A 22,989-nucleotide genomic window follows, 5' to 3' on the forward strand; every position below is an offset into this window, starting at 1 on the left:
GCTGGAAGAACATGGAGTAGTTTCTGGGGAGGCAAACAGCAGAAGTCTACATCACTAATCTCCTTCCTATAATATAGTCACAGAAAGGTCCTTAGAGGCTGAATAGTGGGGCAACCCTCAATTTTTAAATGAAGGTAACAGGTCTAAGAACCTTAAGACAAAACAATGATTATAGTTAGTAGCAGAGACCAAACTCTAACCAAAGTTCAGCTTTCAAGTTTTAGAAGATGGAATACAAATTTCTGAGATTCACTAATAGAGATGGAATCCACTCTAGACCCAAAGAAAAGTGAAGTTTTCCTTTATACCTTCCTGAGGTCATTTTGTTTTATCCCTTGTGTTTGTCTTTATTTTTAAACCATACTTGATCAAAAATGACCTGTGGTGCTTGCTAAAAATATAGATTTTCAGGTTAATCTCCCATTGACTGCAATTTACAGTGAATGCCTGAGGTATGGCCAAGCAACCTGCTATTTTTATTGGGCTGGTTTATAGAATGCTGCATATGCCTGTGACTTCCTCAACCCAGGCCAGTGAAATCAAATCTCTGGGAGTGGGACGTGGGCATCATTTTTTTTAAGTTCCCAGATGATTCCAGTGAGCAGCCAAGTTTGAGAACCAATGAATATGGCAGAGCAGTGGTTCTGGGAGACCGGATATAAATGCAAAAGCCCAGGTCCTATACTTAAACTTGAGCTTCTGTATTCTTTATTAGCATTCTAGGAGATTCTTACCCATACTAAGGTTTGGGAAATATTATTATAGAGTCTTACTCAAGGTATGGCCCCCTAACCAGCAGCATCACCATCCTGGGGGAAGCACCCAAGATATGCCACATCATAGGCCCCTCCCCAGACCTCCTGAATCAGGGTCTGCATTTTAATAATATTCGTCAATGATTTGTATGCACATTTAAGTTTGAGAATCTCTGCTACAGCCCCATTTTTCTTATCCCTGGCAGCAATTTAAGCCCATCTGGGGGAGATTCTATAAAATATTGATGTCAAGTCCCTCTCTAAGATATTCTAATAAATTGGGTGGAAACTTGTGTAGCATAGCTTCATCAGTAATTTTTTTTTTAAAGTTCCCAGGTGATTCCAATGTACAGCCAAGGTAGAGAATGACTATAATAGGAGAAAGAGTAGGCTATCCGATGGGCTCACAGTAAATTTCAGTGGCAACATTTATTAACTTTATGACTTGGGATTATTTAACTCCATTGCTTTAGCCTCCTAATCTGTAAAATAGACATAGATCTAAAATAATACTTTTAGGCAAATAATGCAAATGGAGCGCCTGATGTATTCCTTACTTTGTGTCTTAGTTTCTGGGATGGGCTGTTCTGCATGTTGAAGTTAAAAAACACCTGCAGCCAAACAGAGCTTAGGAAATCAGGAGCTAAGACTCATTTTTATTTTTATCAAGTACAACACTGGCAAAGAGGATTACATTTTCTCCCTGGGGTTTTGCTTGCTCCTTAGTTTAATAAGCCCAGGTTTCTAAGGAAAGCCTAGTCCAGTGCTGCTTCCTTTCCGAGATCCCACAGCTGCTCAGACACCAACTTTTCCTCCCATAGGTAAATCACATGGTGCTTTATGCAACAGCAAGCTTGGTTGCCAGTTTAGAGGGAGGTACTGTTCTTCTGCGAACACTTTCTGAGTCTTTTCCCTCATTAGGTGTGCAGAGCAATGAGGCCAACCTGAGCCGCCTAATAGGCAAGGAAAACTCTTGTCTTTCAAGCTAGGTAGTCACTAGACATGTTTGTATTGGCTGCATTTCTGACCTAATCATCTGCCAGTGGTCTCTCCAGAAGTTCCCCTGGGGCATCAGAACAAGCTATATTTCACAATCTAACAGCTTAAATCAGCTCCAATCTCAAGAAGCAGAGGCCTGAAGAAAAAATAATGTTGGAGGAAGCTTGTATATGAAGAGAAGAAACCTTTATGATGATCAAGTGTGTGTGCACAGTATCTGCTCCTCTCCCATAACCAGACCAGAGCCTCTGTTGGCAGTGCCAGAGTGAGGTGTGTGAGAACAGGTGCACTAGATTCAAATTAAATCTTCAGGTTACTCAGCTTTCAGTTATTTTGCTGGGAAAATCTTCACCAAAGCATGGCAGGAAACAGAATATTAGCTTCTCAGGGTGTGCCTTGACTGTGCTTCAGCTTTGGTTAAATATCACCATCCATCTTGAAGAGGCCAGGGCCCGGCTATATCTGACTTAGGCACAGGAGGGGGAGTGTCCAATATTTTTGTATCCATCAGAATGCTTTCCTGTGCAACTTATTGAATACCTAAACAAACTGGATTAAATATGGACAGAATTTAAGGGCTCACAAAACCAAAGAAATCTAGAGTCATTAGGTTTCAGGCATTATTTGATCAGGGCTCTGTTTCAATTTTTGTCATCTTCTAAGCCTGCCTTCCTGATTTTGTCCTCTTGGTAGCCAGATAGCAGAAGCATGTCTAGACTTCATATCAAAGCTTGAGCATGCTTCTCTTTTCCCAATCATAAAAGGTCCTGGGCTTTACTCTGGTATAATTTAGTTTGCCTCCTAACACTAAGGCAATCAAGGCCAAGGGGAATGTCATTATGCTGATTAACTCAGGAGTAGAGTCAATTCCACCCAAACCACATAGCTCCTTCTCGATAAGATAAATGGATATTGGGGAGGAAGCCAACATTTCCTGTAGTTACCTTCTCTCGAGGACTTAATAGATTTTCTTTTAATTAGAACTTGAGCAGGTACAAGCTAGATTCCAAAAGCTGTTTAATATTGGCTTTGCCAGTACCTTAGAATTCCTTCTGAAAGTGAGGTATGTGGAAGTCCCAATGAATTCCTGGGGGTCATCTCATGCTGGCAAAAAGCTATGGTAAAGGGTAGGAGATTTGATCTTCTGGCCATTGGATGCCTTCTGAAAAAGTTGAGCTGAGAGAGAAAGAGAGTAAGTCTTAAAGTGGAGGTGGAGACCCTTTAGGTCTCTTTTATTTATTTATTTATTTATTTATTTTTATTTTTATTTTTTAATTAAGGTATCATTGACATACAGTCTTATAAAGGTTTCACATGAGCAACACTGTGGTTTCAACATTCACCAATCTTATCAAGTCCCCACCACATTGCAGTCACTGTCCCTCAGTGTAGTAAGATGCTATAGAGTCATTATTTGTCTCCTCTGTGCTGTACTGCCTTCCCCATGACCCCCCTATATTGTATGTGCTAACTATACTGCCCCTTAATCCCCTTCTACCTCCCTTCCCACACATCCTCCCTCACCCCCTCCCCTTTGGCAACCTCTAGTCCTTTCTTGCAGTCTGTGAGTCGGCTATCATTTTGCTCCTTTGTATTTGCTCTGTTGTTATACTCTACAAATAAGGGAAATCATTTGGTACTTGTCTTTCTCCACCTGGCTTACTTCACTGAGCATAATACCCTCTAGCACCATCATGTTGTTGCAAATGATAAGATTTGTTTTCTTCTTATGACTGAATAATATTCCATTGTGTGTACATACCACCTCTTCTTTATTCATTCACCTACTGATGGACACTTAGGTTGCTTCCATTTCTTGGCTACTGTAAATAGTGCTGCTATAAACATAGGGGTGCATATGTCTTTGAGTCTGGGATCTTGTTTTCTTTGGGCAAATTCCTAGAGGTGGAATTCCTGGGTCAAATGGTATCTCTATTTTTAGTTTTTTGAGGAAACTCCTTTTTGCTTTCCACAATGGTTGAACTAATTGACATTCCCACCAGCAGTGTAGGAGGGTTCCCCTTTCTCCACATCCTCACCAGCATTTGTTGTTTCTTGTCTTTTGGATGTCGGCCATCCTAACTGGTGTGAGCTGATATCTCATTGGAGATTTTCTTTGCATTTCCCTGATAATTAGTGATGTGGAGCATCTTTTCATGTGCCTGTTGGCCATCTGAACTTCTTTGGAGAAGTGTCTGTTCATATCCTCTGCCCATTTTTTAATCAGGTTATTTGCTTTTTGGGTGTTGAGGTATATGAGCTCTTTATATATTTTGGATTTTAAGCCCTTATTAGATAAGTCATTTACAAATATATTCCCCCATACTGTAGGATGTCTTTTTGTTCTGCTGATGGTGTCCTTTGCTGTACAGAAGCTTTTAGTTTGGTGCACTCCCATTTGTTAATTTTTGCTTGTTTCCCTTGCCCAAGGAGATGTGTTCAGGAAAAAGTTGCTCATGTTTATATTCAGGAAATTTATGCCTATGTTTTCTTCTATGAATTTAATGGTTTCATGAATTACATTCACATCTTTGGTCCATTTTGAGTTTACTTTTGTGCATGGAGTTAGACAGTAATCCACTTTCATTCTCTTACATGTAGCTGTCCAGTTTTGCCAATGCCATTTGTTGAAGAGGCTGTCATTTCCCCACTGTATATCCATGGCTCCTGGATCATATATTAATTGGCTGTATATGTGTGGGTTTATATCTGGGCTCTCTATTCTGTTCCATTGATCTATGGGTCTGTTTTTGTGCCAGTACCAAATTGTTTTGCTTACAGTGGCTTTATAGTAAAAGCTTGAGATTGGGAGCATAATCCTCCCAGCTTTATTCTTCCTTCTCAGGATTGCTTTGGCTATTCAGGGTCTTTTGTGGTACCATATGAATTTTAGAACTATTTATTATAGTTCATTGAAGAACGCTGTTGGTATTTTGATAGGAATTGCTTTGAATCTGTAGATTGCTTTAGGCAGGATGGCCATTTTGACAATATTAATTCTTATCCACGAGCATGGGATGCACCCATTTGTTGGTGTCTTGTTTAATTTCTCTCATGAGTATCTTGTAGTTTTCAGGGTATAGGTCTTTCACTTCCTTGGTTAGGTTTATTCCTAGGTACTTTATTCTTTTTGATGCAGTTGTGAATGGAATTGTTTTCCTGATTTCTCTTTCTGCTAGATCATCATTAGTATATAGGAATGCAACAGATTTCTGTGTATTAATTTTGTTTCCTGCAACTTCAGTGAATTCAGTTATTAATTCTAGTAGTTTGGGGGTGGATTCTTTAGGGTTTTTTATGTACAATATCATGTCATCTGCAAACAGTGACAATTTAACTTCTTCCTTACCAATCTGGATGCAGTCTATTTCTTTGTGTTGTCTGATTGCCGTGGCTAGGACCTCCAGTACTATGTTGAATAAAAGTGGGGAGAGTGGGCATCCCTGTCTTGTTCCTGATCTTAGAGGAGTAGCTTTCAGCTTTTTGCTGTTAAGTATGATGGTGGCTGTGGGTTTGTCATATACAGGCTTTATTATGTTGAGGTACTTTCCCTCAGTACCCATTTTGTTGAAAGTTTTATGATGAATGGATGTTGAAATTTGTCAAATGCTTTTTCAGCATCCATGGAGATGATCATATGGTTTTTGTCCTTCTTTTTGTTGATGTGGTGGATGATGTTGATGGATTTTTGAATATTGTACCATCCTTGCATCCCTGGAATAAATCCCACTTGATCATGATGGATAATCTTATTGACGTATTTTTGAATTTGGTTTGCTAGTATTTTGTTGAGTATTTTTGCATCTATGTTCATCAGGGATTTGGTCTGTAATTTTTTTCTTTGTGGTGTCTGCCTGGTTTTGGTATTAGAGTGATGATAGCCTAATAGAATGAGTTTGGAAGTATTCCCTCCTCTTCTACTTTTTGGAAAGCTTTGAGGAAGATGGGTATTAGGTCTTCTCTAAATGTTTGATGAAATTCAGTGGTGAAGCCATCTGGGACAGATATTTTTGTTTTTAGGTACTTTTTGATTACCAGTTCAATTTCATTGTTGGTAATTGAGCTGTTCAGATTTTTTGTTTCTTCTAGAGTTAGTCTTGGAGGGTTGTATTTTTCTAGAAAGTTGTCTATTTCTTCTGGTTATCCAATTTGTTAGCATATAATTTTTCATACTATTCTCTAATAAGTCTTTTTATTTCTGTGGTGTCCGCAGTGATTTTTCATTTCTCATTTCTGATTTTAATTTATGTGTACACTCTCTTTTTATCTTGATACATCTGGCTAGGGTTTATCCATTTTGTTAATTTTCTCAAAGAACCAGCTCCTGCTTTCATTGATTCTTTCTATTGTTTTATTCTTCTCAGTTTTATTTATTTCTGTTCTGATTTTTATTATGTCCCTTCTATTGACTTTGGGCTGCATTTGTTCTTTTTCTAGTTTCATTAATTGTGAGTTTAGACAGTTCACTTGGGACTGTTCTTCTTTCTTGAGGTAAGTCCATATTGCAATATACTTTCCTCTTAAAACTGCCTTCACTGCATCCCACAGGTTCTGGGGTGTTGAGTTGTTTTCATTTGTCTCAATGTATTGCTTGATATCTGTTTTTTTTTTCATTTTGTTATCATTAATCTACAATTACATGAAGAACATTATGTTTACTAGGCTCTCCCCTACCCCAAGTCCCCCCCACAAACTCCATTACAGTCACTGTCCATAAGCATAGTAAGATGTTGTAGAATGACTACTTGTCTTCTCTGTGTTGCACAGCCCTGCCCTTTCCCCCACCCCCACATTATACATGCTAATAATAATAACCCTTTTCTTCTTCCCTGCCCTTATCACTCCCTACCCTCCCATTCTCCCTAGTCTCTTTCCCTTTGGTAACTGTTAGTCCATTCTTGGGTTCTATGAGTCTGCTGCTGTTTTGTTCTTTCAGTTTTTCCTTTGTTTTTATCCTCCACAGATGAGTGAAATCATTTAGTTTTTGTCTTTCTCCGCTTGGCTTATTTCACTGAGCATAATACCCTCTAGCTCCATCCATGTTGTTGCAAATTGTAGGATTTGTTTTCTTCTTATGGCTGAATAATATTCCATTGTGTATATGTACCACATCTTCTTTATCCATTCATCTACTGATGGACACTTAGGTTGCTTCCATTTCTAGGCTATTGTAAATAGTGCTGCGATAAATATAGGGGTACATCTGTCTTTTTCAAACTGGAGTGCTGCATTCCTATGGTAAATTCCTAGAAGTGGAATTCCTGGGTCAAATGGTAAGTCTATTTTGAGCTTTTTGAGGAACCTCCATACTGCTTTCTACAATGGTTGAACTAATTTACATCCCCACCAGCAGTGTAGGAGGGTTCCCCCTTTTCCACAACCTCGCCAACATTTGTTGTTGTTTGTCTTTTGGAAGGTAGCCATCCTTACTGGTGTGAGGTGATATCTCATTGTGGTTTTAATTTGCATTTCTCTGATAACTAGCGATGTGGAGCATCTTTTCATGTGTCTGTTGGCCATCTGAATTTCTTCTTTGGAGAACTGTCTGTTCAGCTCCTCTGCCATTTTTTAATTGGATTATTTGATCTTTGTTTGTTGAGGTGCACGAGCTCTTTATATATTTTGGATGTCAAGCCTTTATCGGATCTGTCATTTACGAATATATTCTCCCATACTGTATGATACCTTTTTGTTCTATTGATGGTGTCCTTTGCTGTACAGAAGCTTTTCAGCTTGATGTAGTCCCACTTGTTCATTTTTGCTTTTGTTTTCCTTGCCCGGGGAGATATGTTCATGAACAAGTCACTAATGTTTATGTCCAAGAGATTTTGCCTATGTTTTTTTCTAAGAGTTTTATGGTTTCATGACTTACATTCAAGTCTTCGATCCATTTTGAATTTACTTTTGTGTATGGGGTTAGACAGTGATCCAGTTTCATTCTCTTACATGCAGCTATCCAGTTTTGCCAGCATCTTCTGTTGAAGAGACTGTCATTTCCCCATTGTATGTCCATGCCTCCTTTATTGAATATTAATTGACCAGGTATGTTTGGGTTAATATCTGGAGTCTCTAGTCTGTTCCACTGGTCTGTGGCTCTGTTCTTGTGCCAGTACCAAATTGTCTTGATTACTATGGCTTTGTAGTAGAGATTGAACTTGAGCTGTGAGATCCCCCCACTTTATTCCTCTGTCTCAGGGTTGCTTTGGCGATTTGGGGTCTTTGGCATTTCCATATGATTTCTGAACTATTTGTTCCAGTTCATTGAAGAATGTTGTTGGTAATTTGATAGGGATTGCATCAAATCTGTATATTGCTTTGGGCAGGATGGCCATTTTGATGATATTAATTCTTCCTAGTCAAGAGCATGGGATGAGTTTCCATTTGTTTGTGTCCTCTTTAATTTCTCTTAAGAGTGTCTTGTAGTTTTCAGGGTATAGGTCTTTCACTTCTTTGGTTAGGTTTCTTCCTAGGTATTTTATTCTTTTTGATGCAAATGTGAATGGAGTTGTTTTCCTGATTTCTCTTTCTATTGGTTCAGTGTTAGTGTATAGGAAAGCCACAGATTTCTGTGTGTTAATTTTGTATCCTGCAGCTTTGCTGTATTCCGATATCAGTTCCAGTAGTTTTGGAGTGGAGTCTTTAGGTTTTTTATGTACAATATCATGTCATCTGCAAATAATGACAGTTTGACTTATTCTTCACCAATCTGGATTCCTTGTATTTGATTGTTTTGTCTAATTACCATGGCTAGGGCCTCCAGTACTATGTTAAATAACAGTGGGGAGAGTGGGCATCCCTGTCTTGTCCCCGATCTCAGAGGAAAAGCTTTCAGCTTCTTGCTGTTCAGTATGATGTTGGCTGTGGGTTTATCATAGATGGCCTTTATTATGTTGAGGTACTTGCCCTCTATACCCATTTTGCTGAGAGTTTTTATCATGAATTGTTGTTGAAGTCTGTCAAATGCTTTTTCAGCATCTATGGAGATGATCTTGTGGTTTTTGTCTTTCTTTTTGTTTATGTGGTGGATGATGTTGATGGATTTTCGAATGTTGTACCATCCATGCTTCCCTGGGATGAATCCCACCTGGTCGTGGTGTATGATCCTTTAAATATACTTTTGAATTCAGTTTGCTAATATTTTATTGAGTATTTTTGCAACTACATTCATCAGGGATATTGGTCTGTAATTTTCTTTTTTGGTGGGGTCCTTGCCTGGTTTTGGTATTAGGGTGATGTTGGCTTCATAGAATGAGTTTGGGAGTATTCCCTCCTCTTCTATTTCTTGGAAAACTTTAAGGAGAATGGGTATTATATCTTCTCTGTGTGTCTGATAAAATTCTGAGGTAAATCCATCTGGCCCGGGGTTTTTTTTCTTGGGTAGTTTTTTGATTACCGCTTCAATTTCTTTGCTGGTGATTGGTTTGTTTAGATTTTGTGTTTCTTCCTTGGTCAGTCTTGGGAGGTTGTAGTTTTCTAGGAAGTTGTCCATTTCTTCTAGGTTTTCCAGCTTCTTAGCATATAGGTTTTCATAGTAGTCTCTAATAATTCTTTGTATTTCTGTGGGGCCCGTCGTGATGTTTCCTTTCTCATTTCTGATTCTGTTGATGTGTGTTGATTCTCTTTTTTTGTCTTAATAAGTCTGGCTAGAGGCTTATCTATTTTGTTTATTTTCTCAAAGAACCAGCTCTTAGTTTCATTGACTTTTTCTATTTTTTTATTCTTCTCAGTTTTGTTTATTTCTTTGATCTTTATTATGTTCCCTCCTTCTGCTGACCTTAGCCCTAATTTGTTCTTCTTTTTCCAGTTTTGATAATTGTGATGTTAGACTATTCATTTGGGTTTGTTCTTCCTTCTTTAAATATGCCTGGACTGCTATATACTTTCCTCTTAAGACTGCTTTTGCTGCATCCCACAGAAGTTGGGGCTTTGTGTTGTTGCTGTCATTTATTTCCATATATTGCTGGATCTCCATTTTAATTTGGTCGTTGGTCCATTGACTATTTAGAAGCATGTTGTTAAGCCTCCATGTGTTTGTGAGCCTTTTTGCTTTCTTGGTACAATTTATTTCTAGTTTTATAACTTTGTGATATGTAAAGTTGGTTGGTAGGATTTCAATCTTTTTGAATTTACTGAGGCTCTTTTTGTGGCCTAGTATGTGGTCTATTCTGGAGAATGTTCCATGTGCACTTGAGAAGAATGTGTATCCTGTTGCTTTTGGGTGTAGAGTTCTATAGATGTCTATTAGGTCCATCTGTTCTAGTGTGTTGTTCAGTGCCTCTGTGTCCTTACTTATTTTCTGTCTGGTGGATCTGTCGTTTGAAGTGAATGTTGTATTGAAGTCTCCTAAAATGAATGCATTGCATTCTATTTCCTCCTTTAGTTCTGTTAGTATATGTTTCACATATGCTGGTGTTCCTGTGTTGGGTGCATATATATTTATAATGGTCTTATCTTCTTGTTGGACTGAGCCTTTTATCATTATGTAATGACCTTCTATATCTCTTGTTACTTTCTTTGTTTTGAAGTCTATTTTGTCTGATACTAGTACTGCAACACCTGCTTTTTTCTCCCTATTGTTTGCATGAAATATCTTTTTCCATCCCTTGGCTTTTAGTCTGTGCATGTCTTTGGGTTTGAGGTGAGTCTCTTGTAAGCAGCATATAGATGGGTCTTGTTTTTTTTATCCATTCAGTGACTCTATGTCTTTTGATTGGTGCATTCAATCCATTTACATTTAGGGTGATTATCGATAGGTATGTACTTATTGCCATTTCAGGCTTTAGATTTGTGGTTACCAAAGGTTCCAGTTTACTTTCCTTAGTACCTAAGAGTCTAACTTAACTCACTTAGTATGCTCTTACAAACACAATCTAAAGGTTCTTTTGTATTTCTCCTCCTTTTTCTTCCTCCTTCATTCTTTATATATTAGGTATCAAATTCTGTACTTTTTGTCTATCCCTTGATTGATATTGGGGATAGTCAATTTAATTTTGCATTTGCCTCACAATCAGCTGCTCCACCCTCCCTACTGTGGTTTTACTACCTCTGGTGACAGCTATCCAACCCTAGGAACACTTTCATCTATAGCAGTCCCTCCAAAATAGACTGCAGAGATGGTTTGTGGGAGGTAAACTCTGTCAGCTTTTGCTTATGTGGAAATTGTTTAATCCCTCCTTCAAATTTAAATGATAATCTTGCCATATAAAGTATTCTTGGTTCCAGGCCCTTCTGTTTCATGGCATTAAATACATCATGCCACTCCCTTCTGGCCTGTAAGGTTTCTGCTGAGAAGTCTGATGTTAGCCTGATGGGCTTTCCTTTGTATGTGATCTTATTTCTGCCTCTGGCTTCTTTTAACAGTCTGTCTTTATCCTTGATCTTTCCCATTTTAATTACTATGTGTCTTGGTGGTGTCTTCCTTGGGTCCCTTGTGTTGGGGGATCTGTGGATCTCCATGGCCTGACAGACTATGTCCTTCCCCAGATTGGGGAAATTTTCAGCTACTACGTCCTCAAAGACACTTTCTATCCCTTTTTCTCTCTCTTCTTCTTCTTCTGGTATCCTTATAATGCGAATATTGTTCCACTTGGATTGGTCACACAGTTCTCTCAATATTCTTTCATTCTTAGAGATCCTTTTTTCTGTCTGTGCCTCAGCTTCTTTGTATTCCTCTTCTCTAGTTTCTATTTCATTTATTGTCTCCTCCACCATATCCAACCTGCTTTTAATACCCTCCATTGTGCTCTTCAATGATTGGATCTCCCACCTGAATTTGTTCCTGAGTTCTTGGGTGTCTTTCCATACCTCTATTAGAATGTTGATGATTTTTATTTTTAACTCCCTTTCAGGAAGAGTCACGAGGTCCATATCATTTAAATCTTTCTCAGGAGTTGTATTAATAATTTTACTCTGGACAAGGTTCCTTTGGCATTTAATGTTTGTATGTGGCGCCCTCTAGTGTCCAGAAGCTGTAGTCTCTGGAGCTGCTCAGCCCCTGAAGCAATGTCGGGGGTCACAGGGGTGCGGTAGTGGTACCTGGGGGGAGGAAAGACCTGTTCCCCGTCTCCTGGCTGCTGTGCCTCTCTCCACTGCCTGAGCCAGTGTGCCGGTCACACAGGTATGTTTTTGTCCCAGAGCAGCCAGATATGGATCCCTGCTTTCCACAAGCGGCTAGAATCCCAGTCTCCCCAGGAACTCTGCCTGTATTAACTTTCCAACCTGGTAGTCATGCAAGTCTCATGAAAGCACCATGAAATGTAGGTCTGTGCTCCCAGAGCAGATCTCTGGAGCTAGGTATTCAGCAGTCCCAAGCCTTCCACTCCCTCCCTGCTCTGTTTCTCTTCCTCCCGCCGGTGAGCTGGGGTGAGGGAGGGGCTCGGGTCCTGCAGAGCCACAGCTCTGGTACGTTACCCCATTCGCTGAGGTCTGCTCTTTTCTCCAGGTGTGTGCAGTCTGATGCCGTCCTCTTTCCTGTTGCTTTCTCAGGATTAGTTGCTCCAATTAAATTTTCTAATTGTATCCAGTTTTAGAGGAAGCCTCTGTCTCTTCTCTCATGCCGCCATCTTTAATCCTCTTGATATCTGTTTTTGTTTGGACATTGATCCATTGATTGTTTAAGAGCATGTTGTTAAGCCTCCCTGTCTTTGCGGGCGTTTTTGTTTTCTTTATATACTTTTTTTCTAGTTTCATGCATACCTTTTTTAGTCTGAGAAGCTGGTTGGCACTATATCAATCTTTTTAAATTTATTGAGGCTCATTTTGTGGCCTAGTATGTGATATATTCTGGAAAATGTTCCATGTACAGTTGAGAGGAATGTGCATCCTACTGCTTTTGGGTGTAGTGTTCTGTACATGCCTGTTAGGTCCATCTGTTCTAGTGCATTGTTCAGTGCCTCTTTCTCCTTACTTATTTTCTGTCTGGTTGAACTGTCTTTTGGACTGAGTGGTATGTTGAAGCGTCCTGAAATGAATTCAGTGCATTATATTCCCCCTTTCTTTCTTTTTAGTATTTGTTTCACATATATAGGTTCTTTGTTCAGTGCATAGATATTTATAATTGTTATATCCTCTTGTTATACTGACCCCTTTATCATTGTGTGTAATGTCCTTTCTCTCTTGTTACTTTCCTTGTTTTGAAGTCTATTTTGTCTGATACAAGTACTGCAACTCCTGCTTTTTCCTCCCTATTATTTGCATGAAATATCTTTTCCCATCTCTTCACTTTTAGTTTGTGTATGTCTTTGGGTTTGAAGTTAATCTCCTGTAGGCAGCACATAGATGGGTCTTGTTTTTTTATTCATTCTGTAACTCTATGTCTTTTGACTGGTTTATTCAGTCCATTTACATTTCGGGTAATTATTGATAGATATGTATTTATTGCCATTGCAGGCTTTAGATTCATGGTTACCAAAGGTTCAAAGGCAGCTTCTTTACTATCTAATGTTCTAACTTAACTCACATATTACACTATTTCAAACAGAATCTAAGTTCTTTTTTTCCCCTCTCTTCTTTTTCCTTCTCCACTCTTTATATATATTAGGTGTCATATTCTGTACTCTTTGTGTATCCTTTGACTATTCAGTGGGTAGTTGACTTAATTTTGCATTTGCTTAGTAATTAATTGGTATACTTCCTTTACTGTGGTTTTATTTTCTCTGGTGACAGGTATTTAGCCTTAGGAGTACTTTCATCTAAAGAAGTTCCTCCAAAATACACTGTAGAGATGGTTTGTTAGAGGTAAATTCTGTCAACTTTCGCTTCTCTGGAAATTGTTTAATCCCTGCTTCAAATATAAATGATAGTATTTCTGTGTAGAGTATTCTTGGTTGGAGGTCCCTCTGTTTCATTATTTAATATATCATGCCATTCCCTTCTGCCCTGTCAGGTTTCTGCTGAGAAGTCTGATGACAGCCTGATGGGCTTTTGTTTGTATGTGATTTTTTTTCTCTCTCTGGCTGCTTATAATACACTCTGCTTGATCTTTGACATTTTAATTATTATATGTTTGGGTGTTGTGTTCCTAGGGTACCTTGTGTTTTGGAGATCTCCATACTTCTATGACCTGAGAGACTATTTCCTTCCCTAGGCTGGGGAATTTTTCTGCAATTATTTCCTCAAAGAGACTTTCTATCCTTTCTTCTCTCTGTTCTTCTTCTGGTACCCCTATAATGCAAATATTGTTCCATTTAGATTCTTATTATTCTTATCCAGTTCTCTTATTATTCTTTCATTCCTAGAGATCTTTTTTTCTCTCTGTGTCTCAGCTTCTTTGTTTTCCTTGTCTCTAATTTATATTTCATTTATCATCTCCTCTACCACATCTAATCTGCTTTTAAATCCCTCCATTGTATGTTTCATTTCAGATACTGTATTTTTCAAAATTTCTCCTTCTGGAAGTCCTCCCTGAAATCTTGAATATTTTTCTGTAGTTCTGTGAACATGTTCATGATTTTTATTTTGAAATCTTCATCCAGAAGATTGGTGATTTCAGTTTCAATTATCCCTTTTTCTGGTGTGTGCTGAATTTTTGTTTGTACAAAATGTTTTTGCCATTTCATATTTCCAGTGATTCCTATGGAATTATAACTTTGTGTAGGTGATGCCCTCTAGTGCCCAGAAGCTCTACTCTCTGAAGCTCTCAAGCACTTGTAGCAATGGTGGGCTTGGCAGATGAGTGGCACCAGGGCCTGTCAGGAGGAAAGAGCTCTTTCCTGCTTCCCGGCTGCAGTACCTGCCTCCACTGCCAGGTCCAGTGGGCCAAGCGCACAGGGAGGAGCCTCTGTGTTATGCCTCTGTAGCTACTATAGACCAGGTTGCCCTCTGGCTCTCCTGGTGCGATGGCGGGGGTAGCAAGTTTGCAGACTGGTGCCTGCAGGGGAGGAAGGAGTGGCAGGCTACCTATAATAGTGGGGGGCTTCAGGGCTGTGTTGCCCACCAGGGGGAAGGAGCATCTGAAGCTCCTGAAAGTTCCCAACCTGCTGGGCTGAGTGTGCTGGGATGATTTTGTCCACCTGTCCTTTCTCCTGAGCAGCCAGCTCTGTGCAATCTTTGCCCCTTTTGCACCCCTGTGGCTGTTGGGAAGTCTTTCAAAGTGCCCACTTTTCTTTTTTCCTAGATCAGCCAGTTGTGCATACCTGTTCTCCACAGGTGGCTGGAATCTCACTGTCTCAGAATATTCTTCTGCCTGTCTTTGCTTTCCAACCCCACTAATCTCCAGAGAACTATGTGATGTGGGTTTGGTCTCCTGGAGCAGATCTCCAGGGCTGGGTGTTCAGCAGTCCTGGGCTTCTATTCCCTCTCTGCTCCGTTTCTCTTCATTCCACCTGTGAGCTGGGGGTGGGGGAGGGCTTGGGTTCCACCGGATCACAGCTTTGCTACTTTACCATTTTCTGTGAGGTCTTCTCTTCCCCAGATGTAGGTATTCTGTTCTGCAGTCTTCCTGTTGCTCTTTCAGAATTAGTTGTATTTGCTGTATTTTGCGGGAGGACGTTTCTGCCTCACTTCTCATGCCACCGTCTTTTTCCTGACTGAAAAACTCTCTAGATTTCTTTATTTACTGAGTATATTAGCTCCTGGCTCATAGTCTTTCTTCTCACCCCAAATCTTCTCATCATTCTTGGTAGCCTAAAAATTCATGTGGCTAGTCATTTGGTTCTTTGACCTACTGTCCTCCAACCACCATTTATCCTACCCCACCTCCATCACCCATTGCAGAGTTCATAACCCTGAACTTTGCATCACCAGTAATTTTATCCTTTCTCCACATCTAAAATGTATTTCAAATAACCCAGGCTTATCACTTAATACTCCTGCTCACCTATGCAGGAACCCTCAATGCAATGATTCTTCCATTTTTACAAACCTCAGGTCTATTGACCACTACATCTTTCCACTATTCATCAATCTTCTATGTTTGTTTGTCTCCTTTTCCACCTTAGATTCCATGACCCACTTTTATTATCACTGCCTTGAAAACATCTTAACTCCCTTCTCTCTGTCTTGTCTTTCATCTTGTTTAGATGCTTAAATTCCCCTAACTAGCTAAACATTACTGAGGAACAATCAAACAGATACCTACTGGTTTCACTTAAAATTCATGACCACAGGCCTTGCATAGATGCTCAGAACTGCTCCACATCCTACAGTGTTTCCACAGGATGACTGCTTCTTATACTCTAGACAACTAGTTCATAATTTCTCTTTTCACTTCAGACCTTTCATTCCGACTCCTCATGCCTCTTATTTTCATGTGATGATATGACTGCATGTGTTTTGGAAAAACAGAAGTCAATGGAGGACAATTTTCATTACTGTACCACTAATCTCCTCACACCTCTTTTCTTAGACTATTCTCTTGTTTAGATCAAGGGAAATGGGAGAAAGGGGAATGGAAAGGTGATGTTTAATGGGCATAGAGCTTCATTTTGGGATGAAGAAAAATTTCTGGAGATTGCTGGTGGTGATTGTTGCATAAAATGTGAGTGTACTTAATGCCACTGAATTGTATACTTTAAAATGGTGAGCTTTATGCTATATATATTTTGCCACAATAAAAAATACATATGCAAAAGGAAAAGTAGTAACTTTATATTAGAGAAAATTGACAGAAACAACCACCACATACAAATACACACACACAAAAAAAAAAAGGGAAGAAAAGAAAACAGTGGTGGAGGAAATAACCTTCCTCCATTTGTAGACTAAGCCTTTACATTCTGGATTTCATTGCCTCTTGTTTGGTCAGAGATTTTACACCTTTTCATTGTTACATAATGTGCTGATTATTCTCTCTTGTCTTCACCCCATACCCATTATCTTATTTTCTCTGTGTGCTGGGAGACCCACTTCTTTCGAATGCATCACTTGAAGCCCATTAGGTTGGCTAACTGAAGGCAAAAGCAGGAGATCATAGGGTTAGATCAGAAATATTAGGATATTTATGTTTCATGTTCCGAATTGCCTGCCTACATTTCTGGTGCAGTTTACCTTGACAGCCACAGTTTCTGTGAGTAGCTATCACTTTTGTGACTCTGGCTTTCTTTGCTTCTTCCCTTCCCTCTGTAAAGTCCATATGTAGTCATGCTTTCCATTCATTGCTATCCTGTGTATGTTTCACCTGCCCGTCCCTGGATATGTAGTTTTTACATTTAGTCAAATGTTTCTTATCAGAACTCTAAAGGATTTTTCTCTCTGCTCTTAATCATTCTTCTCTCTAGTTCTGTAGCATTATTCCCTACAGTATATAAACATGTTTTAGTAATTTCCATTAACAATAAAATATTTAAACAAAAACTTCTCAGGGGTCTATTTCTGGATATGATGGATGAACTTACAACAGAACAAATATCCCCCACTAAGGGCAATCAAAAACAATGAACAAAATACAAAACAAAAACACAACCATAACCTCATCTATGTGAGAACAGAGAAGAGCCATCAAGACAGCCAAGACATGACAAAACAAGGCCCTGGAGAAATGGGAACTCTTTAAAGCAAGGTTAATCTTATACACTCAGTTATCCCTGGAGGAATTTGAAGTTTTATAGCAGCACAGGACCAGAGGTCAATATCTGGAGCAGAAAATGATAGATAAACAGACTTCCTGCAGTCCCTAGGGCTAGGAGAGTGGAAATGGGGTTCTAAGTTACCAAAGCAGCCAGATATTTGGGGGTCAAATGCCAGTGAGAAGTAACCTGACATTCTGTGCCACTTTTCCCTTGGAGGAATCTGCCAATTCATAATCATCACAGGAGAAGATTAAGAAATGGCATGAATTCCATTAAAGGACTTATAATCTAAGAAGAGCTTTTATTTTCAGGGCTCTGAAGATGCTCAGGATCCTAGTACGGACTCCTGAAGAGCTGTACCCTTACACCGGAGATAAACTAGAGATAGGACATTACATAGTCTGAAACCCAGCCTTAAATTAGGTCACCTTAATCCAATCAGGTATTGAGCTATCTCAGTCTAACTGCTTTCAGTAGCTAAAATAAAAACTCTGGAGGAAAATAACATCATCCCTAGACTCACAATTTTTCATGTGTGATGTCCAGCATTCAATCAAAATTTACTAGGCATAAGAAGAAATGGAAGCAAGAAGAGTTAACAAGAGAAACAGACTCACAGATGACTCAGATATTGGACTTCTGGGACACAGACTTTAAAATAACTTTGATCAATATGTTTAATTCAATAGGGAGAAGCTGGAGAATTTTACCAGAGAACCAAAATATATATTTTAAAAGTATCAAACCAAAAATTGAAAAGTATGAGAGATAATAAGTCAAGTGTCAGAACACAAAGGATAGGTTTAAAAACAGATAAGTACCAACTGAAGAGAAAATTATGAGCTGGAAAACAGTACTTTCTAAAAAGAAATACAGACTGAAGCAGGAAGAGCAAAAAGACTCAGAATAAGAGAAAGAGCTGAAGACGCATATTGGACAAAATGAAATGATGTAGTATTTGTGTAACTGGAGTCTAATAAAAAGGGAAGAGAGTGATAAAGATAGAGACATACAGAGATAGACACCCACAAAGAGAGAATGGGTTAAAAATAGATTTTTCAAAAATAGATAAATGCCATATATTCAGGAATCACTACAAACTCCAAGCAGGATGATAAATAAGAAAAACCCAAACATCTGTAAGCACATTGTAGGAAACTGCTAAAGGCCAAATACAAAGAGAAAAATCGTAAAAGCAGCTGGAATAGAGTGTGTCTGTGAGGTAGATCACATTAAAAGGGATAACAATAAAATTGATCACCTAATTCCCAACTGAAATGATTGACTCCAGAAAAAAACTATAATGATTTATTCTGAGTGCTGAAAGAAAAGAATAATAATCCTTGTGAAAATATCCTTCAAAAATGAGGTGAAGTGAAGATGCTAGCCAGCGAACAAACGCTGAGTTTGTCTGTAGAGCACATCACACCAGAGACTGTAGGGTGTACAGGGAAGGCGTCCTACTCTCTCCTGGCTAACAGAACAAAACACTACAGATTAAATGGCTCAACCTTGAAACTTTGTTTCTCACAGTTCTGGAAGCTGGGAAGTCTGGGATCAGGGTGGCAGCATGATTGCACTCTGGTAGGGCAAGCTATGTGGCTTGTAGATGGCCATTTTCTCATTTCTTCACATGGCAGAAAGAAGCAAGCTCTCTTTGATCTTTTCAGCATAGAAATTTTGGGGAGACACAAACATACAGTCTACAACAAAAGGCTTCCCAAATGCTGGTGATATTTAGTTTTACAACCTGGTAGTGGTTATACAAGTGTGTTAACTTTGTATAAAATATCTCATCTGTATACCTATGGTTTATGCTTTCTTCTGTATATTATACTTTCATAAAAACGTTTCATGAGATTCCTGACCTTTTTTTTATAACATATTATTATTTTTTTTACTTCGTAGGATGACTTCTTGAAAACATTATCTATTCTTGATAGATCAACTTCCTCAAGTCTCATTTTCTCTTCATTTTATTTCAATCTGGTTTCTTTTTCACAACATCACTGACAGGATTCAAAATCACCAGGGCTCCCCTCACCTCCCATGTTGCCCAATCCAAGGAACATGTGTCTGCATCTTAGTTTGCATTTTGAGAAGAGTTGACACTTTTTTTTTTCTCTCCTTGGGATGTTTACCTCTCTGAGCTGTTGTAACACTGTGTTATTCTGGCTTTTCTTCAAACTCACTGGTGACCTCTTCTCAGATTCCTTTCTGTGCTCACCCTTCTCTGCTTGCCTCTAAATATCGGAGCACCTTAGAACCCTGCCATATACTCATGCCATTTCTAATCCATACTCTCTTCTACATTCATGTCTCCAGCTCAGACTTGTGTTTATAATTATCTATATTAAGAGTCAATGGTCCTTCTATAAATGGTCCAATAGTAAATACTTTCAACTTTGCAGGTCATATGATTTCTGTCATAAATACTCATCCCTGTTATTGTAGCATGAAAGTAGCCACGGACATTACATAAATGAATGTATGTGACTATATTCCAACAAAACTTTATTTACCAAAACGGGTGTAAGGCAAAATTTGGTCCATGGACTAACTTTGCTGGTCCCTGATCTATATGATACTCAGTAACCTCTAATAGGCATTTTGATATTAACAAGCTTGAACAATTTCCCTGTGATGGGAAATTCTATGTATCAATATGGCTAGGCCACAGTGCTCACATAGTTGGTCAAACAGTATTGTAGATGTTGAATTTAGTTTTTACATGAAATATGTAAATCAGTAAACTCTGAGTAAAGAAAATGACTCTCCATAATGTAGGTGGGCCTAATCCACAACCAAAGACCTTAATAGAAAAAAGACTGACCTCCCTGGAGCAGAAGGGAATTTTGCCAGCAAATTGCTTCTGGGCCTGAACCACCACTTTTCCCTGGGTCTTCAGCCTGCTGGTCTACCCTGCAGATTTTGGGTTTGCCAGCCTTCATATTTTATAAGTGGGGGAATTCCTCAGAATCTTATTCTCTCTCTCAGTCTCTCTGTATACATATGTACATATACATGTATGTGCATGTCTGCGTGAATGTACACACTTTTGTGTATATATACTTATGTGTATATGTACTCATACATTTTTCTTTATTTCCACCCTCCTCTTGATTCAAAACACCATTATTTCTGACCTATGTAACATTGATAGACAGCTAATGAGTCTCCCTTCAATCTCTCCTCCCTACAGAAGTCACAGTGATGTTTGTAAAGATGAGATTATATCTCTCTCCTGCTTAAAATAAATACTCAAAACAAAACTCAACTGTCTGACCAAGGCTTGCTAGAGTGTGGAGGAGGAAGATATGGGAAATCAGAGTGTGCTTGCCATCCTGATGGGGCAGCTGTTCTTCAGCTCCAAGTTATACAGCAATGTGGGTCTAGTGTTGCCCAACTTTAATTTCTATTTTTTTAAAGAAAAGCCAGACACTCAGTGTTCTTTGGTCTTTATAATTCCCCAAACCCATTAGAGTTTTCAAAGCTGTCTTTAGTTTTGCTTCTTTTTCTGTCTCAACAAATTCCTCTCTCCCCTCATCTCGTCTGCATATCACCCTCCAGTCTTGATCATCTAACTCTGATTTTCAATATGCATCAGGCTGTTTCCCACCTTCCAGCCTTTGCATCTGCTGCTCCTTCTGCTCGGACTTCCCTCTCCTTTCTGCCTCTTCTCTTTTTCCCCCAGCTGAGATGGTAGCATGCTACTTACTCCACAAAGTGTTCCTTGCCACCACCATTTCAAGCTGAGTTAGTTGCTCCTCCATGGGGCTCACACGGCCCCATGGTAGCTAGCACCTGTCATCTGCACTTCAATTGTCTTTCAGTAGACCATGGCCTAAATTCTGAAGTACACAGATGGCATCTTTGATTCCTTTCTGCTCAGTACAGGAATGGCTGTGACAGTGTTTGAGCTCTGCTGCTAGGTTTTACCTGATATACCCCATAGACTTTCCTGTCACTGTCCAAGTTGCTGGCCACCTTGCTCTACCTGCCTCCAACCAGCATTCCTTACCAAAGCTAGTCTGATCCCCTGCCTCAGTTCCCAGTGTCCAGTCTCCAGATGGGTCAACCTACTCATTTAATCTCTGTATTACTAGAGTCTGCTACTATCTCAGATTGTTGGAACTAAGTTTATGCTTTAACAGCAGGCCTTAGCTGCTTACTTGCACGTGTGGGGTTAGTATCTGCGTGCAGATCCAGTTTCCTGGTACCTGCTATGACCTAAAGGTTGAGTCTCCTGCCTGCCCCTAGCCAGCACACTCCCCTTGCTTCCTGTGTAAACTACATGCCAATCTGTGCACCTTTCTCCACCTGTCTTGATATATGACCCCCGTTCTCACTCCTGAGAATGTGTGAGAAATAGTCTCTCATTTTTTTCTGTTAGGAGAGGGTCTTTGAATGGGAGAAAATTCAGATTAAAAGCACAGACTTTGTATTCCCTCAGCCCTGAGTTTAACTCCTAGCTTTACCAATGACTAGATATGCAAAGGTAGGCAAGCTATTAATGCCTCTGAATCTTAGTTTCCTCATATAAAATAGGAATTATGGGAATTATAATACATGTCTCAAAGAGTTATTAAGAAAATTGAAACTAATGTGTTTAAAAGCACTTAGTGCATAAGTTATGCATTAGGAGGAGGAGGAGGGGGAGGAAGAGGAGGAAGTCACAGTGTGGCAATGGCCTCATGCATCGCCCCGGTCTCAGCTGGGCCCGTCTCCTTCCCTGGGGAGCACTCCGCACCCTCTCCTACTCTCCCGTGGAAGATGCTTTTGCTGCTGCTCAATCCTTCCTGCGACATCACAGTTCATTGTAACAGCTGGCTCAGAATCGAGACATCAGCACATGAATCAGACAGGATGAGAGGAGGAGGAGGCTAAAGACAGAGGCTCCAACTACCTTGGTGACAAGGAACCGAAGAAAGAGAGAACAGAAGATTATAATAAAATCTGTGGGATTTGCTTTTCTGCCAAGTGGAATGGGTTTGAACTTCTCCCTGTGGCCACCGTCCACTCAAGGCTTAGCCAAATTGCTTCTGGGTAGGGCAGCCAATTGGGAATTCGTCAACCCAAAGGGAAAAGTTTGCAAATGAGACGTGCCTGCTGATGTCCCCTTTCTGATATACTTGTTTCAGGCACATTTCTAGCATTGTAGAGAGAGGCTTCCCAAGACTCACACAGTTTGGAATTAGTTCCATAAAATTTGATGTTCATAAGAATAAGTTCAATTCCACAGTGTAACAGTCAAGGTCATTCAAAATATGGTCCCTTCTGAACTTTCTCCATCTCCTGCCATCTCCCTCCACATGTACATGGAAAGATAATAACAGAAACATTTTATTATGAGTGTGTATAAAATGAGAGTTCCTCTGACCAGGATTCTCACCTGGCTGTGGTTGACTAGCTCACTGCACACCTGTGGGCAATACATGGCTGTTGACTCTATGTAAAGAGCTCCGCCCAGTGCTCTGGGCACGACACGGTGGCAGGGCCGCAAGGCTGCAGGAGAGCAGCGGCTGGAGTGATGGCAGCACTGAGGACAGAGGCCTAGAGGAAGGCTGTGTGGGACAACTGTGCACAGAGGCCCAGAGGACAACTGTGCAGACAGAGGGGCCCAGAGGCAGAGACTGGCTTGCTGCCTGTAGACTCAGTCTGAGTGAACGGTATTTTAGTGACTGACCTGCCACCTGGAAATAAAGTTGGGTATAACCCTTTCACCCCGA

This window comes from Manis pentadactyla, chromosome 10 (assembly GCF_030020395.1).
Source record: "Manis pentadactyla isolate mManPen7 chromosome 10, mManPen7.hap1, whole genome shotgun sequence".
Classification (NCBI taxonomy): Eukaryota; Metazoa; Chordata; class Mammalia; order Pholidota; family Manidae; genus Manis; species Manis pentadactyla.